Source organism: Nicotiana tomentosiformis, chromosome 8 (assembly GCF_000390325.3).
Source record: "Nicotiana tomentosiformis chromosome 8, ASM39032v3, whole genome shotgun sequence".
Lineage (NCBI taxonomy): Eukaryota > Viridiplantae > Streptophyta > Magnoliopsida > Solanales > Solanaceae > Nicotiana > Nicotiana tomentosiformis.
Window position 1 is genome coordinate 35,304,545 of NC_090819.1, and position 7,922 is coordinate 35,312,466.

Consider the following 7,922-nt stretch of genomic DNA (forward strand, 5'->3'; position numbering starts at 1 on the left):
TTTGGTATTTGATAAATATGTACGTTGTACCTAGCAAACCATCATGTTATTATCGCTGATTTTTTTTAATGATAGATATTGATTCATAATATGTTTGAATTGATATTGACATATAATAAGCTAGATTGTACTGATTATTTTTTATAATAAATAATAATTGTTTTACAAAAATAATAATGCTGCAATAGGTAAAATATTTATAGAAAAAATTATTTCAACCAATGGTTAACCAATTTCAGCGAAAAGGGTTGTTGTGGGGCCACTGGAAAAGGCCACAAAGCCTCGCTTTCCCTATTTTGAAAAGAAGAGGGGAGGAAATGCAAAAACAAGTACTAGTATAACAACGATGATCAATATTTATTTTATGCATCAAAGTGCATTAATTTATCACAATTTAATGAAGAGTTTGAGATAAAAATGCCTATTCATTAATCGTAGTTGAGTAATATTATAATGCACGATAAATTATTTAGTTCCAAATTCCTTAAATTGAATATTCTCACATAAATAAAACACATGGAAACCAAATAGAAGAAAAAAATATTTCAGCATAGATTTAAAAAGAAAAATTATTACTTCTTTAACCCTAAAAAATTCATATCTCACGTTTCAAATTAAGCGAATTTTAGTTCACATTTAGAACTATATTCTTTGGCATTTTGTTATAAAAAAGTTGCAACCTACGATTAATGTTCAGGTACTTCTTTTTTGATATATAAATTTACTTTTACATAATTTGCTCCCAAAGTTATGACAGAAGTAAGAATTCTTTGAAGTTTAAAGCTGACAACACTAAAATATAGCCACACAAAAAAAGTGGATTCGTCTGTCTCAAAGTAATATCGATTTTTAATTATATTCCATGAATAAGAGAATAATAAACATCTATATGTAAAATAACCATTTATAACCACAATGGAAATTACATCTAGTCTCTAAGTAAAACAATCTGATATAAAACTATAAAATATGATATTCTAAAAAATCAAATAATACAGCCAATCAATACTGCAAGTATTTTTAAAATTCAATGAACAATCCAGATATAATCCCAAGAAATTCTTCTTGGGTTCCAATCTTCGAACCATCTCCAAAAGTGGGAGGGACTAAATTACAAAATCAATCAAAGATATTCTAGCTATTTTGTATGTAAAGAATGCTCTTGTTATTTCTCGATGCCCCCAACAAGTAGGGGTAGCTACGTATATATAGCTAAAGGAAGAAATGGCGATTACGAATCACGGGGCTGCATGCTGGAGAGAATGGATTATGGGAACGAGAACAACACATGTCATCACTTTGCTACGCCACATGTAAAATACAAATTTTACCAATACAGATAGTACTTGCACTTCTTAGGCACATTATTATTAAGAGATGTAGAAGATACTGTTCGTTTTCCGTTCTTGATACGGAAGTAATCCTTTCATGGTATTCCATCAGTGATGTGATGAGATTTGCATTTATGATTCAAAACAAGTGGCGACATAGTACTGGTTCACTTGACAATTTTAATCCCCAAGGTTATCCATATACGCCCTCCGTTTTAATTTATGTAAACTCATTTGATTGGGCATATAATTTAAGAAATAAGAGAAGACTTTTAAACTTGTATAAAATGAGGCACATATATTTTATGTGGTTATAAATTATTGCATAAAGGTAAATTATTTTCAAATATGAAAAGTGGTCATTCTTTTTGGCACGGACTAAAAAAGAAATATTTTCACATAAATTGAAATGGGGGATTGAATACTTAGAGGCTGCTTTTACTGAGAAAGAAGCACATATGAGTCACTTGACCGATAAGCATTCACAATTGTCATACGACCTCGCGTGAAACCAAGTGCGGGCATTACATCTTGAGTAGGTTCTTGGATCATGGAAGGAGTCTACTAATTCTCTTCAATCGAAAGTGGAATAGTTGAGCACACGGGACAAAGAGGTCCGAGATATTGACAAGGCAGCCTTGTAATCGGAGCTTGCTCAGAACGTTATTTTTCTTGAATCCAAGTTATTGACAATGAAGAGTGTCCATGCCAGCATCTCCAATTTAGAGGAGTAAATCGAGAAGTTAGAGAAGGCGGTGACAGAGGCACGACAAACTTTGGATTCCACCTCCCGTGAAGAGAGTCCTCCTGGTGGAGAGTCCCCGAGTTCTCCATAGAGAGGTGTCGCTGAATCACGTCCCCGACCTTCAATTTATCAAGCAAAATTGTCCCCTTCTGGATCGGCGCTTCAAGACTATCAATCTCCTTTGACCTCAGTGGAGGAGTCTGTGATAACATAGTGCAATTGCAGTGAACCAGAATTTGGGGTTTTTTTTTTAGGGGTGGGGGAGGGTCCTTTTATGATGTTTCTTAATTATTTTCCTCTTTTTTGTTTTCTATTATTTTTCCTTTTGGCCAATTAGAGGCCTGGGCACGTGTGTCTTTTAATATACTTGAATGGAACCTTTGCTATTAATAAAAAACTCCTTTTGTCTTTTTACGTCTCTTCGAGTAATTTTTGCGCTTTCGGAGCCTCGTTCTGGAACTCTTATGTGAGACTCGGACTCTTGTTCTCGGAAACTGATTTCGATATTCAGTCACCCCAAAGCTAGTTTTCTCATATACCGGGGGAGGTCCTTTCGCTAAGCAAGAGCGCCACGTTTGACTGAGATGTGTAAAGCTTAAGGAAACCTAGCGGGAAGACTTGCCTTTTCTGACAAGCATCCTTTAGGTTCATCATGTCAAAAGGTCACATCCATTGAATGCTTGAGGCACATGGCCATCCCCATATCAATCGGCGTCTGCGTCAATTCACCATGTAATGATGATCATTCCTTATAAATGAGGAGGGGAGTGAACCAAGCCTCACTTTTACTTTGCATACTCCATCTTATCTATCTCTCCTTCTACCCACACTTCTTCTTGGTCTTCTTCTTCTTCTCCTTATTATCAAACCTTTTTGCTTTCTTCAGCATAATCATAATGGATTCTCATAATCGCAACCTTTCAGTAGAGATGCCTTCATCTTCTCCTACCGCTGCTGCACTTGAAAACATCTCCACCACTGCTATTGCTGACGCGGCCATGGTGGAGGTGAAGTTGCCGCCAGCAAAGAGGAGAAGAAGTGAAAAGGTTGAGTTAGTAGATCTGTCGGAGCGAAAATTTTTGGATATTGTGCCAAAAGGGTTGGGGAAAGTAGAGAGAACAGTTAAAAGGAAAATCTCTGTATACAACTTTCCGAATCTTATAATAGATCATATCCTCCCCGCCATTCGAAAGGACTGCATATGGGACACAAAGACGGATCTTGTCCTCAGACTTCCTAGAAAAGAGGAAAGGATTACCAGTCATCGCCCAGGGCACTCGTTGATCAGCACGTATCCCTTTTCAATGGGCTTTTCCCTTCCCTAGGATGAGATCGCAGCCAAGTTTTGCATCAATCATGGGTTGTGCCTAGCACAAATAGGTCCCCAAATATGGAGATTGGTCATACGCCTTCGGCAGTTGGCTTCCAAGGTCGATGTTTCTTTTACTTACCATCATTTACTTTATCTGTTCTCTCTATCTAGGGGGAGTGATCAACATGACACAGTGAGGTTAAAAGACTCTCATCTCGGACTGCCATATAACTTCGACAAGAGGTGGTGCGAATGATATGTGGTCGTTCAAACCATGTTTCTTTGGCCAGACCCCAAGATCCAGTTCCCAGAGAAGTGAAATTTTACTCGTGAACCTCTCAGACTTCTTTGCTTTCTTTTATTAAATTAGAGGATAACCTCTTACTACTTTTTGCACTGTTTAGCTGCTGTGGTAGAGGTGGAAAAGGTTCTAGGTATAGAAGACTGGGTGTCCAAGATTTTGTATGTATCCACCAATGTCTCGAGGACATGCAAGAACATTGCAGCCGAACTAGTAGGCATTCTCGCAGAGTACCGTGGTATGATTTTCTCAGGTGTTGCTATTTTGTATTCCTCCTTTTATTTTGTGCTTTCTAACATATGCAAATCTAGATAGGTGTGGGCGTTGATAAGAGACCAAAACCTCGGGCCAGTTCATTAGAAGAGGCATCTTAGATAATTCAAGAACTAATCCATATAGTTCCGGACAGGGCTCCTTCGAGACCATCTTCCTCTGGTTCTTCGAAGAGAAAGCGCACCTCTGAGAGAAAATCTTTGCCCTTTTGATTGGAGAGGATGCCACTCAATCCATTCCCCCGGCTACACAGGATGGTTCCACTGGAGGATCGACACATATCGACTCTATCCAGGTTGATTATGGTGGAAGAAACCCCTATTCCTTCATCTGCACTAGCTATTCCGTAAGGAGGTCTGGTATCGGAGGTCGTGATAGAGATAATTTCGGATGAGGGTCTGGTTATAAAGCGAGTTGTCTCATCCAGGGAGAGATCTGTGTTGCCTTCATATGAGTGAGTGGTTCAACCTTCCCAAATCATTCTTTCGACTTAAGAGCTGAATTCTCGAGAGGATGCCAACAAGGTGGTTGCATAGGCTCGTGAGGGTCCCGTTGCCTTAACGGCCGATAATGCTGAGCACCGTCTTCTCAATATTTCTGTGCCGAGTGGAGTCGAAACGTACAAGGATCCTAAGCATGTTGCTGCTCATCTTCCTCAGTTGACGAGTCCCCAAGACTAGCAACATATGTGGCTTATGAATGTGGATGCCCTACTGACTCAAATGGCTTATGAGACTACAAAGGTAAGTTTCTTCGCATTCCTTTTTATTTGATTTTATTATTCATTAATATGACACAAATTGTTTCCCCTTTGAAGATTGATGTGCTCACCTTGGGGACTCTAAAAAAGGTTCGAGAGGATGCGACTATGGCCAAAGAGGTGGTAAGGTATGACCGAGCATTGAGGGCCAGAAATGAGAAGCTCGGAGAAAGAGGGAGATCTTTTTTTTCCGGGACTGAAGCCACGGAAAGGAGTACTAAAAAGAGAATGGCCGAATTCTTGGAAAGCAAGACGGTTTGAGTGGCCGAATGCAATGGGGACAACGATAGGCGTTTTGCTCTCCAGGCCGGTCTAGTATTGAAGGCCGATGAGGAGGTTCGGCTGAGGGAAGAGTGCTCCCATTTTTAAGCCGAGACACAGGGGTTAAGGTCAGATTTAGCCCTACTGAGGAGATAGACTGGGCCAACAATGCTAATCGGGAAACCCTTCAAGTGGCTTTCGAAGATTTGCAGAAAGAAGCAGTCATGAGAGGAGCGTGGACCATCATAGTGACTTGTTTGCACACTCTTCACGAGTTTTGCACTGGTGCAGTGAATTTTCTAGTTGAGGTTCCCAAACTAGAGGAAGAGAAAAATGGATCTTGGTCGATGACTTGGTCTCCCTTCTACGGATATGCGAGGTCTTACCTCTGATGAAGATGAAGGTATGGACGATGTTGAGGATGAAGAAGTGGAGGAAGTGATATGTCCCTGACATGTCGGTCCCTTCTGGTGTCGTTGATCAAAACGCTCCCTCTTTTGGAACAAAGGACAATGATTGGCCATAGTTTGAGGCTTTTGAGTTTTTGTACTTATTTATTGCTCCCTAAGAGACTTTATGTAAACAAAGCATTTAATGTAATCCTTTTTTGTTCCTTCAAGTATTTTGTACCTTAAGGACGTTTTTTGTGAATATTTATATTGTCTGTATTAGTGTTATTGGCTATATAGGCTCTGAGTCTTTTAGACTTTGTCATTTTTGGATGATAGCTTAGTATCGTGATGGACCTCTTTTTTTGGCATGAGCAAGGCGCAAGAATGAAAAAACGGTCTTATAAGGATTGTTGATTCCTGCTATCAAGCATTGAATGAATATATGTGTATTTTGCGAAATATATGTTCAATTGAAAGATAATAACTTTTGTTATTTTATATCCATCAAATTAGCGTTGGGTAGATCCAAGCACCATATTATATAGATGCTTTTGACCACTCTAACCGGGTCGTTACATTCATATGTAGCTTGGTCCATCTTTATTATGTATTATTTATCCATTCCTACTTTTTTTATGCCAATGTTGGTGACATGAGATAACTCTCTTCATTTATTTCTGGGATGGGAGGACAAACAGGCACACCATACTTAAGAAATGACTTTTCTTAAAGGTCTGATAAGATTTAAAAAATTTAAAATCGGGCGCAATAGTTAGTTTTTGTAGACTTTGATTTCAAAATAGGGGTTGCAATCACTCTTTGTAGACTTTGCTTTTTCCCATGGTATACCCCTTAGTGTTTGGGGATGAAGTATGAAGACTCTACACTAGGATGTCAGCCGGCAATCGCCATTTTCGATGTAGATGATTCCTCTCGAGGGTCGTGTTCCTGCAAAAGGAAGTGAAGGGACCGGAAGAGTATTCTTAGATAAAGACGGTACCTAGTCCCTTTTTTTTAATCAAACGGTTCAATCTTGGCGTGGAACTACGAATGTTCATTTATTGTTCCAAAAAGGTCTGTATGGTCATCATTTAGGCTGCGTTTATTGCCTATCATCTAAAAATATTAGTAGAGAATAATAAATTCTTAAAATAGTTTGAAGGAGAGGAAACAAAACCATTTTGGTTCTTCAAAAGTAGAACTGTTTGAGGTACGCTGCATTCCACTTTTCCTTTACGGGATTTTCGTCCATTTTTCGAGTTTGTACAATCCTTTGCGTGTTATCTTAGTGATCTGGTAGGGTCCTTCCCAATTTGGCCCGAGCTTTCCCATATTTGGTTCTTGAGACGCTGCACATACACTTTAGAGCACGTAATCACCTATTTTAAAATTCTAAAGATTGGCTTTCTTGTTGTAATACTTTTTGATCCGTTGTTTTTGCGTAGCCATTCGAACTAACACCATCCCCCTTCGTCCTTCCACTAGGTCTAAGTTTCAAGCCACTGCTTCATTGTTTGAGTCTTCGATGGGGTGTGTAAACCTTAGAGTGGATTCCCATATCTGGACTAGGATGAGTGCTTCCGATCCATATACTAAAGAGAAAGGGATTTCTCCAATACTTGTCTTTGTCGTTGCATGGTAGGCCCATAACACCCCGGGCAGCTCTTCTGGACATTTTCTTTTGTCATTTCTAATATCGTTTTTTGGTAACTGAGCAAAACTTTGTTTGAAGATTTAGCTTGTCCGTTAGCTCTCTGGTGATATAGAGTGGATGTAATTCTTTTGATCTGCCATTCTTCGAAGAATTTGGTCACTTTAGCTCTAATGAATTGTGGTCCATTGTCGCACACAATTTTCTTGGGTAACCAAAACCTACATATGATGTTCCTCCGTACGAATCTATCACTTTATTTTTCCTAATCTTTGAGTATCCACCTGCTTCCACTCATTTAGAGAAGTAGTCACTTAACACAAGTAAAACTTTTACATGGCCTGGAGCTTGGGGTAAAGGCTCCACTATATCCATCCCCCACTTTATAAAAGGCCAATGAGATAATATGGAATGCAATGGGTCAGGTGACTAATGTAGCCGGTTTGGAAATTATTGATACTTTTTGCATCACTTTACAAAGCTAGTTGTGTCATGTTCCATTTAGGACCAATAGTACCCGACTCTAATCAATTTTCTAACTAATGACCTATCTCCGCAGTGATTTCTGCAATGTCCTTCATGGACTTCTCTTGTATCTCCAGGCCCCAGACATTCAGCCAATGGACCGTTGAAAGTTTTTCAGTACAAATTCTTTTAATAAAACAATATCTTGCTGCCCGAATTTAGATCTGTCGAGTGACTTTCTTATCTTCGGGTATCAAGTCGTTCTGCAAATAATTAATAAACTCATTGTGCTAGTACCAAATCAAATTAGTGGTATTTACCTCCTTGATCGATTGTTGAACGAAACAGATGGACGACCGAGTTAATTCTGGAGTCGGTAATGTCCGCAGATGATCCCAAGTTAGCTAATGCATCCACTTCGGCATTCTCTT

The 7,922-nt window shown here is 39.1% G+C and overlaps 1 long non-coding RNA gene across 2 annotated transcripts; it reads left to right on the forward strand.

Annotated features, from left to right (window-relative positions):
* Positions 1-2,799: 2,799 nt before the first annotated feature.
* Positions 2,800-5,602, forward strand: LOC104105995 (uncharacterized). Of its 2 annotated transcripts, XR_688467.4 has the most exons (3): positions 2,800-3,927; positions 4,001-4,705; positions 4,780-5,602. It is a non-coding gene; the product is annotated as an uncharacterized lncRNA (long non-coding RNA). The 2 variants fall into 2 exon arrangements; XR_001971168.3 differs by having other exon boundaries at positions 2,800-4,705.
* Positions 5,603-7,922: the final 2,320 nt, after the last annotated feature.